Source organism: Antechinus flavipes, chromosome 4, assembly GCF_016432865.1.
Source record: "Antechinus flavipes isolate AdamAnt ecotype Samford, QLD, Australia chromosome 4, AdamAnt_v2, whole genome shotgun sequence".
Taxonomy (NCBI): Eukaryota; Metazoa; Chordata; class Mammalia; order Dasyuromorphia; family Dasyuridae; genus Antechinus; species Antechinus flavipes.
The window spans coordinates 3,680,580-3,691,792 of NC_067401.1; positions in this window are offsets into that span (position 1 = coordinate 3,680,580).

Genomic DNA, 11,213 nt, shown 5'->3' on the forward strand with positions numbered 1-11,213 from the left:
TAACATTTTCATCTTTGTTGTTGTTTGCTTGTTTTTTCCCTCATTTTTTCCCATCTTGATCTGATTTTTTCTTTTGCAGCATGACAAATGTGAAAATATATATAGAAGAACTGCACGTGTTTAACCTATATTGGATTACTTGCCCTTAGAGAAGAGGTTGGGGGGAGAAAAGGAGAAAAATCTGAAACACAAAGTTTTTCAAGGGTGAATGTTGAAAACTATCTTTGCAGGTATTTTGAAAAATAAAAGGCTATTAGTAAAAATAAAATAATATTTAGTCTTAAAAAAGAGCTCATAGATTTGAGCCAGAAAGGCCCATTGATGTAGACATTCACCCCTTCCTATCTCCATAGGCTCTGGAGGCAGCATGCATCCTTCAGACACATGACAACAATCATTGTTCTTCATGGTGACCCAGAATCATTAAGAATAAGGGGCCGGAATAGCCTGTTTAGTAAAGCAGGGAAGCAGGTGATACCTTGCCATGTCCTCGTTCATCTTTGAGGACAAACTCTCTGTCTCTGTGGCCCCTCTGTTTGTCCTGTGGCACGGGGATCCTGCCAGAGAGGGAATCACTGCAGATGCACGATTCCAGCCAGTCTTGCACCAAAATTTTATTTAACCTTTTGTCACAGAAAGCTTCCAAAAGAACTCAGCTGCTTCCTTGCTTTTCTAAACAGGAGTCTTATTGTCCCCAATTCTGTTTGGTTCTTCAATAATATTTTATTTTCCTTTAATTATGTATAAAAACAATTTTAAGCCTTTTTTTTTTTTTTAACAAATTTTGGGCTCCAAATTCTCTTCCTCCTTCCCTCCCTTCCCTCTTCCTCAGAAGGTAAGCAACCTATTATAGATTATACATGTGTGATCGTGTATAACATGTTTCCATATGAATCAATTTGTAGAAGAAAAATCAAACCAAAAGTGGAGAGAGAGAGAGAGAGAGAGAGAGAGAGAGAGAGAGAGAGAGAAGGAAGGAAGAAGGAAGGAAGGAAGGAAGAAGGAAGGAAGGAAGGAAGGAAGGAAGGAAGGAAGGAAGGAAGGAAGAAGGAAGGAAGGAAGAAGGAAGGAAGAAAAGAAAAGAAAAAGAAAGAAAGAAAGAAAGAAAGAAAGAAAGAAAGAAAGAAAGAAAGAAAGAAAGAAAAGAAGGAGAGAGGAAGAAGGAGGGAGGAACTAGGAAAAAAGGAAAGAAAAAAGGAAGGGAGAGAGGGAGGGAAGAAGGAAGGGAGGAAGAAAAGAAGAAAGATAAAAAATAGTATGCTTCAGGCTGTGTTTAGCCTCCACCAGTTTTTATCTCGGTCCCTTATTTCTTGATATTCTGGTTCACCATGAAGAACAGTGATAATTGTCATGTGTCTGAGGGATGCATGTTGCCTCCAGAGCCTCCAGAAATAGGAAGGGGTAGATGTCTACATCAATGGGTCCTCGTGGCTCAAATCTATGAGCTCTTTCTGACGGGTACCTTGGGATGGCAGATGGCATGTTTGGCAGGTCCAAAAGACCTGGACTCCAAACCCGCCTTTGGTATTTTCTAGTTCTACAAGTCCCTTTATCTCCTGAAGCCTCTTTCCTCAGCTGTAAAACTGGGGTAATGATATCGGGAGTGAAAGGAAATGAGGGCGATGATGACGATTAATGACAATGATGGTTATTCTGATTGTTATTCCAGCTAGAATCTCTGTGCTGTTTAAGGTTTACAAAGCACACTCCATGCTTTATCTCATTTGATCCTCATGACAAAATGGAGAGGGGGGAGAGGGGCTGTCATTACATATTTTACAGATGAGGAAACTGAGACAGACAGAAGTGAAATGCTTTGCCAGGATCCCAGAGCTGGCAGGCTTCTGAGGCAGCTCTTTCTGCTTCCAGGCCCGGTACTGTGGTTCCTCTGTGGTTCCAAAACTGTTTCCATTATGCTAGAGAGGAGTAGATCCTAGGCCCCCTAATATCCATCTGTTGAAACCCTGCCTTTCTTTACTACCCAACTAAAGTCCTTCCTGTTCTATGACTATTTCTACAACTGACCCATTCAAGAGTGATTTCTTGTATTTTTCAATATACTTTTGTCTTTAGCATATTGCTTAATAAAAAGAAGCAATTGCTTCTTTTTAAAAAAGCTTTTTTATCTTCAAAACATATGCATGGATCATTTTTCAACATGGCCTTGTGTTTCAGATTTTCCCCTCCTTCCCCCCACCCCTTCCCCTAGATGGCAAGCAATCCAATATATGTTAAACATGTTAAAATCTATATTAAATTTACTATACGTAAATATATTTATATAATTCTCTTGCTGCACAAGAAAAATAGGATCAAAAAGGAAAGTAAATGAGTAAGAAAATAAAATGCAAGCAAACAACATCAAAGAGAGTGAAAATGCTATGTTGTGGTCCACAGTCAGTTCCCACAGTCCCCTCTGGTGTAGATGGCTCTCTTCATCACAAGATCATCGGAACTGGTTTGAATCATCTCATTGTTGAGAAGAGCCAGGTCCATCAGGATTGATCATCATATAAACCGTGTTGTTGCCGTGTACCATGATCTCCTGGTCCTGCTCATTTCCTCAGCATCAATTCCTGTCAGTCTCTCCAGGCCTTTCTGAAATCCTCCTGCTGGTCATTTCTTACAGAACAATAATATTCCATAAGCTTCATATACCATCACTTACTTATTCCCCAAATGATGGGCGTCCACCCAGTTTTCAGTTCCTGGCCATAGTTCCTTGTCATCTCCTGTTCTAGATTTAGGCACCTTGAAGGCTCCTTTACCTCCCTCCCCCACTCCAATTAGGACCCACTCATTGGTCTTTGGGGAGTTTGTGATTTGTAATTACCCATAAGACTTGTACTTTCCAGGTGGTTGGGGGAAGGGAGGAAGGAGGTACCCAGCATGGCGGCCCCTTAGTTTGACCAACGAGTGTCATGATTTTTCACGGTTAATACGTCAGTCACTGGAGGCTGGCCTTCTGAAGATGGGCCCTTGAGCCCTGGCTCGCCTACAGAATGGTGCAGATCCCAGGCCCTACAGCCAGAGCATCTGTTCCAAATTCTCATTTTGCAAAGGAGCAAACGGACACTGAGGGAGGCAAAGTAACTCGCGGTATCACGGGCTAAGTGGAAGAGCTGAGCTTCGCACCCAGGCCTCCTGTTACAGAGCCGGTGCTTTGTGCTGCTTCGTTGGGCGGTATCATCGGTTCCCTGGATTCGTCAGCTGGACGGAACCAGTCCGAGCCAGACGGAGCAGGAGAAGAGGGAATAGAATGAAGTTTAATTTCAAAGTGAGGGAAGTGGCCGATGAGACGCCTGTGCTGGGACCCACGGGCGTGAGCAGGGCGGATCCCGGGACTCACACCAGGGGCTGGGCAGGGAGCTGTCCCCAAGAACGAGGGCTGACAGCGACAGGGGGAGAACCGTGGTGGGTAGCAGGGCACGTGGCCACAACTTGTCCGGGCTCAGAGAACACTGGGCCGCCAAAGCGATCCCGTAATGGCGGGAGTCTCCCAGAGGCCCGGACGGTGCAGAAGGTGGCCGCTGTCCCGCCACCTGGGGCACAGTTTGCTGGATGGCTCCTAGCTCGGACAAACAAGGGGTCTCCTCTCCCGACGACCCCGTCCCCTCTGCGCTCCCATTCTCAGTTTCACTTGTCTGCTGGGTTCCCCTCCACCTACCCCAAGCACCAGTGGAGCATCTGAAACCCCGCGGGCCATGGACGTGTGAAGCTCCGTGTCCGAAAGCGAACTCCTCTCCTTTGCCTCCCCTAGTGCGGACCCCGAGCACCTTCCGGGAGGTGCCGTGAAGGAATTGTCACTAGACTTTGAAGGGAAACTGTGGCCCTCCTCGCAACCACCATCCAGACCAGCTCTAGACAGCAACGATGGGACAGACCCGGGACTTGGGTGGGGGGGGAGGTGACAGCAGCAGCCAGTGGTGATGAGGGGCTGACAGAAGGAAACAGCGGAGGGCATTAGTCATGACCGGCTCCTTGGGCGGGTCTCGCTCCGTGCTACAGCCGGAGGGTCCCCTGGGGTCCCGGCTGCCCACGGTCCCACCGGCCCCAGAGTCCTCTCTCCCGGTCATTTCCAAAGCCATCGCGCCTGCGTGGTCGGGCCCGCCCGACCCGCACTCTCACCAACACGGGCATTTGAAGGCTTCCCTTGGTCAACAAGGAAGCGCTCAGTAAGCGTCGCCGGCGCCAGACCAGGGGTAAGTGCCGGGGCTGCACACGGAAAGCAGCGGGCGCCGCTCGGAGGGCGTCCCTCCCGTGGGGAAAGCTCCCCGGAGAAGCTGAGGCTGGAGCTGGGCCTGGAGGGAAGCCGGGAGGCGGAGGCGCGGAGGGGAGCGGATTCTTGGCCACGAAAAGCCATAGAGTAGGGAGTAAGTAATGGAGGGGCCGGGTCAGAGCGGCCGAGGAGAAGAAAGGTAAGAAGTCCGAGAGCGGGGAAGGGCCCAGCTTGAGCTTTACTCCTCAAACCAAGGACTTTGCTGCTGGCGGAGGCAATAGGGAGCCAGTGAAAATCCTTGATGTTGGGAGGAGGGGGCAGAGGGGTGGTCATTCCTGCGCTCTAGAAAAAGAGCTTTGGAGTCCTACAGAAGCAAAACGCGGTGGATCCTGCCTGATCCCCCCTCCCGCCCCCCACAACGCAATTCTTCCCATAGAATCCCATAGGATTGGAACTGCCCAAGCCCTTGCAGAGAAAGTGCTCCCAGTTCAATCTCCTGACAAAAAGACGAAGACAAGATGGGGAAGTCTTGTCCTCGGGGAGTCTGCACTCGGTGGAGAAGGAGCTACCCGAGGCCCGGCTTTCCTGATGGGTCTCATCCAGAAGGACCGGCCTGGGTTTCTCCTGGACATCCCTCCCGAGCACAGGCTCCCTGCTCCCCAGAAATCCAGCTCTCTCCTGGAGCTCAGGACATCAGCAGCAACACGCCTGCTCCCTCTCTGGGATTTCCGGCCCTGACATGCCTCCTACCGCTCATCCCTAGGTCTTTTGTCCCCTCAGGCAACAGAAAATGGGTTAAGGCACCTTCCTGGGAGAGCTTCATGGTGACAGGTGAGGTGGCTCCGAGGATGGAGACCCAGACGGAAGACCCAGTGGTTTCCGCTGGATGCCAGGGAGCAGGAGAACAGGATTCACCCACGCCATTGGGAATGCTTTGATGGGGGAAAGAGGCAGCCTTCCTGCCTGTTGGCAGACTGGCCTTCTCCACTGCGTGAGCCGTAAGGATCTGATGCACTTTATGAAAACAAAACAAGCCTTCCCAGAACTGTCAGGCCCCATTAGCACCAGGGGGGCCTGACGTGCCCGCCTAGACTCCAGCCCAAACCACCAAGCCAACGTGCTTCCCGTGCTGGAGTGCCACCCAGCCACCCACGGAGCCTGCGCCGGCCCCACCCGGGACACGGGCCGGCCTGGCAGGGCCAGAGAAAACCCCTTTCCCAGGAGCTCTCCCCCTTCAAGTTCTTGGCTCTAATTGGCGGCAGTTGGGTCCCTGGGATAGTTTTTATTCACAAAACCTCAGCTCAGTATTTTCGCTCTCACTTGGAGAAAGCGCAAATGCTGGTAGCAGTTGTGTGTAAATCAGGGAAAAGCTTTTAACTTCATGCTCCCCAAAAGTGCTCATGAAGTCTATAGGCCAGACACTGCAGCGGGCATTAAAAATGAGACTCCTTGCCTTCCAGGAGACTGCGGTCTCCTCTGAGAGAGCACAGAGCCTGGGGCTTAACCAGAAGCCGGGGGATTCATGGCTATGGTGAACTCTCCAGCTAGGAGCTCCCTTCACTAATGGAACCGCCTCTGCCCCTTCCTGGCTGTAGTTTTCTTGAGCAGGAAATGATTTCAGGAGGTTCTTCTGAAGCCATGGAGAGGGTGGGGGTCTGTGGGGAGAGTTCAGGGGTCCCATGAATTTTGACAAAAAGAAATTGTCTCTTTAGTTTCCCTAGTTTCTACTTGAAATTGAGCCTTGCCTTCAATTACGGAGGGGAAAATAATTCCCAGAAAGGCCAGTAGCTATCCCCAGACTGCCAAAGGGGTCTGGAGTTTAGAACCTCATTCTTTGGATCTAGACAGTATCTTTTTTTTTGTATTAAATCTTACATCCTGTTGATAGAATATTGATAGAATATATCCCATCTGTTGAAGACTTTAAGTATTCAATATTCCTCTTTGAAGCCCTGGTGTTTAGGGCAGAGTTGTTGGGGAGGTGTTCAATTGTACGGAGTCTCTGAACATGGGGTTCCCAGAAAACTTCCTTTCTCTTTGGCACAGCTTGTCTTATTGGACACAGAACCCGGCGCCTGGTGTCCCATAGAGACATGGTGAATCGTCCCCGGAAATGGTCCAAGCCCGCTGGTAGACCAAGTAATATGAGCTAGCCCTCTGCCCACTACTCGAGGGCAAGAGAACGGAAAGATAGACAGGACAGGTGAGTGTTGAGAAATCGGGTCTTGGTTTTAGCGCGTGTCCTGGTACCACAGTATTCCATGCCCCAGCTCACTCCGCTTCTCCCCAGCTTTGGAATGAGGTGACAAGAGTCCGGATCCAGCACCCCGGACTGAATCTTGCAAGGGGAAATTCGGTGGGTTTAAACTGAAAAGTTCCTGGGGAGTAGCGGCAATGACCCGGTGAGGACATGAATGCCCTACAATCCTACAATGCTCCCCAGCAGACTTCAGAAACCCTTAGGTTTCCCTGGGAAGAAGAAGGCATGGGAGCATGGCGTCTGAAGGCAAAAGCCAACGTGGGGAAGTTGGGCCGAGGGCTGGGCTCCACGGCAAGGCCCCGGGTGCCGCTTAAAAGGGGCTTCCAAAGCCCAAGAACAAGGCAGCGTCCAGTATAAACACAGCATAGTCACAACAAGCCATCGGCAAAGAAGTTGGCTGAACTACTCCATTTTCCCACCCACTGATGGTTCAAATTAAGATCTTAAGGAGTGTTTACTCTTCAAGGAGGAAAAGGAATCTAAGCTGAAAGAGAAGCATTTTTAATGATACATGGGAAAATATGAACCAAAACTGACATCCTGGAGACTCTCAGAAGTTGAGATCTGCAGGAAAGGAGCTCCTGGTGGAACCTGCCAGCACGAGCATGGAGGGAACAGTCAATGACTGGATTTTATAGGAATCCCCCCAGCCGTAATTACTTGCCACCAAATATTTGGGTTAAAACAAAAAGGCCATTCAAGTTCATCCTTCACGTGCTTACAGACAGTGCGATGGATGAGGGACCAAGATCCCCATTGGCTGAGTGTCCGATTTTCTACCAGGGAGCTCTGCTCTCAAATCTAGACTTCACCATCATTTCCCAATAACCTTCTCCCCTTTGGAAGATCCTTCTGCCCTGTGGCTTCTTTCACTGATTGGCCTCTTCCTTCCAGAACCTCCTTTTGGAGGCAGCCCTCGAGCCATTCACATCAAGTTGCCCCCTGGGGTGTGTTCCTGGATTTCTTTCTCCCTCACATCCCTGCCAGGGCCCCTTTTACCTCCAAATCTTCCACTTTCTTACAGTTATCTTCCTCATTCGATTTTGGTTTTGCTACTATTTGTATCCCCAGGGTCTGGCACAAGTCGGGGCTTAATAAATGTTTGTGTTTATTGCTTGAGGGCTCTGTAGTGTCTGCATTTCAAAAACTATTGGTCAAACAGTGATCTCCAGCCCCATTTCCAAATGATGGGGTCATCTGTGATCTCAATCATTATATGTTGGCAGAGTCCTCAGGAAATGCACGAAGAACTTTTCTGGTTTTCCACAGGGCTCCCTTCCACCCCAATATAATCCAGCCATGGATTGCCATTCCTCACATTGGACCCTCCCCCTCCCATCCCCACTCCCTCTGCCTTGGCGATGGCTCTTCCTCACACTTGAAATGTCCTCCCTCACCCTATAGAGTCCTTCCTTCAGGAAATCAGCTAAGTGACAATACAAGGCGTGAGGGATACTGAGTCAGGAATACTACCTCAAGAGTCACAACAGCTCTTCCTCCAGTTGTGAGGAGCCAATGGCGTGTAGATAGCTCAAATAACATAACGTGCAAACCTTAAAAAAATAGCTATTATTATTAGGAAGACTCACTATTATCTTAGAAACCCCTCTTTTCCTTCAAGATGGAGCTTATGTTCCACCATCAGTGAGAGGCCTTTTGGAGAAGCACCAGGGAGGACACGGAGGGCGGCTGCAAGTGTTTGAGACCCTATTGAGTGTGGGAGAAGAATGAGAATTGATCTGCTTGGCCACAAAGCCCAGGCTGGAACACGCTTCCCCCTCTCCTCCACTTCCTTTCAAGACTCCACCCCAGAAGTATCTGCTCCATGAGGTTTCTCCTGATCCCCCACTTGCGGTCCCCTCGGAAATGACTTTGCATTTACATTTTATCTATTTTTGCACAAACTTCTTGGTTTCTTCCCAATAGAATATAGACTTCCCGAGAACTGGGATTATTTGGTTTTTTATTTTGTATTCTCACTGCTTAACACATAGCAGGCGATTAACAAGTGAGTGTTGAATGCCTGTACATATGCTTGACTGAATGCAGGAAGCAAGACCCCAAAGGGCAGAAGTTATTGAGAGGCAGATTCTCCATCAATCTTGGGAGAAACTTCCCCAGGACTCCAGCTGTGGACAAGTAGGACGGCCTACTTGGTAACCATCTCTGGAGTGCTTTAAAGGTTGGATGGCCATCTAAGGGGAAATCTTATCAAACTACGTCTTTGCTAAGCAGACTGATGTCAAATGGAAGATTTAAACAGAATTAGAGCTCCTCCTCCTCCTCCTCCTCCCCAAAATGTTGAACTCACAGTTCTCCAGACCTATGAGAAGAAGCCACTGTCTCCCTCCACTTCTCATGGTAGCCTGTAAGACCCTGCTGTCCACATGACTGTTGGGATGTCCTCATCATCAATCCCTCAATCTCCTGGAGCAGAAAATAGGGTCTGACTGGCACAGTCGGAGCGCTAGCTTGGCGGCCAAAGTTCCAGGGACAAAACTCAGCTCCGCCATTGTGGTCTTTGGACCGATACTTGTGCCTTCTGGGCCTTAGCTTCCGAGGAGGACCTTCGAGTGGGTTTGCCGAAGTTCAAGCTCCAGGTTGGCACCTCGATGGCTGCCTCTGTGCTCCCTTACATCGCTCAGTTTGAACAGATCGCCAGCCGTGCTGATGCGTCCTAGCACGGAGCTTGCCAAGGACCTTAGAGAAGCATTTATTGTCCTCCAGTCTCAGTTTCCTTTTCTCTAAGGTAAGAGCATTGGAGTCAGAGGTCCCTTCCAGCTCTGTTATATGGGGACGCTCTTATTTTTATGCGCTATTTCTTCTCCTAGACTCAAACAGCAGAGGGAAGACAAGGCCTGAGATTGCCCAGAGATGCCCAGAAAGGGCAGAACCAAGAATCCTTGGGAGACCTGGACAAGGTTATCACAGGAAGTGGAGGGAGACAATGGCTCCCTCCTGTAGGTCTGGAGAACCAGCAGGTTCAGCATGTTGAGGTGGGCGGGAGGTGGGGGGGGGTTCCTAATTCTGTTTACGACTTCCATTTGACATTTGTCCACTTTGCTAAGACCTGGTTTGGTGAGTGCTCCCCTTGGGTCCAACCTGTCCAAATGGCCATCCAACTTCTGTCTGAGGAGTCCCGGAGACAGGGACCTCACTACCCACTAGGCAGACATCCTACCTGTATATAGCCCCAAGTCCTTAGGAAGCTTTTCCTAAGATTGATTAAAAATCCACCTCTCAGTAAATGGGACGCTAAAGTGGACCAGCTTCCCACTGTGATGGAAGCCGACAGGATCGAACCGTGGCCGCTTACCTGACTTCCGGTCTTTGCTCTGCCCTTCGCCGCTCTCTGGGAACACGGAGAGACCTGGCAAACTCCCCGACGCGCTGGAGTTTGGCAACAAGGACAAGTTTCACTCGCAAAGTATTTTTCTCCTGTTTATAAGCACGGGTCTGGTTTCAGGGAAAACAAATGAATCCCGATTCATTTACACTTTCAACATCAAAACCTCCTTTTGTAAATATTGTTTTAATGGCCAAGAACGTTAATGAATTGAATTTCCCCTTCGGGGAAGTTTGCAGGTCTCACAGCGTCTCTTCCGGACAAGCACCATCAGCCCCAGATTGCCTTCCTTTTCTCCAGTCTCCTTCCTATTTCTACATGGCTGCTGCTCACGTGGCTGGCCTGCTCAAGAAGCTCTACTCCCTGTTGACTTGGGGGTACAAGTGCTCTCTTTGGCTTCAACGCTTCCTAATTTGCTCCAGGTTTCCTAGGTTCCCTGTTTCTCTCTCTCTCTCCGTGCACTCCTCATCCAGCCTCGCCGACCTCCGGCTTCTACCTGCTCACTTTTCCTGTCTCAGGTTGGCCCCTTCCCTCCTTTTTGGAGACACCAGGGAGGGGATGCTGTCGTGCAAGTGAGGAAAGGAGGCTGCGTGAGGTCACCTGGAGCCAAATGGGGTCAGTGGCAAAGTGGAGATGGCCCTCAGTCAGTCTCTGCTCCTGGACTGACCCGCTCCCCACTCCCCACTGCTGCCTTCGTATGAATTTCTCTCTACTCACGATTGCTTCTCGGTGCTTTATGCTCTGTTGTATACATCACCATGTATATAATTTGCACACATAGGTATCGATCTGTACCTCCCTACCTCCTCACGTTCAATATTTACTTTACTGTGTATGTTATTCCTTCCCAAGAGAATGAAAGCATCTTGAGGCCGGAGGCGGTTTCATTTTTGCCCCTTGAGTCCCCAGAATTGGGCCCAGTGCCCAGCCCTAGTTTGACCTGAATATTAGTTGAAAGAATCCAACAGAATATGACCAGAGTTTCTTCCATCTTTAAACGCAGCTAAGAGCCCAGTCCCTTTCACCGATCCTCCATGGTAGGGACCTACTAGCGTACGAGCCCCTTCCTCTAGATGCTTCCTGACCCGAAACTTTCCCCAGAGACACCGAAGCCTTGGGCTCCCATCTGAGCAAGGCCCAGAGCTGAAGGCCTGCTCCCTCCTTATCCTCGGGAGCTCCACATCTTGCTGCAGCCCAGGAAAGCCTCAGTTCTTCCGGCCCAACATCGCGTCCTATTTCAGACTCCCTCAGATCTTGTGTAGACAATGTCTGGTCCCGCCCTGTGCTTGCTTGTGCAGCTGGTTCCTGCCCCATTCAGCCCGATTTGGAGCTTCCTTGTAGATCCCATCATTTCGGCCGTCCCTCCCAACCACCTCTCAATGCAGTTT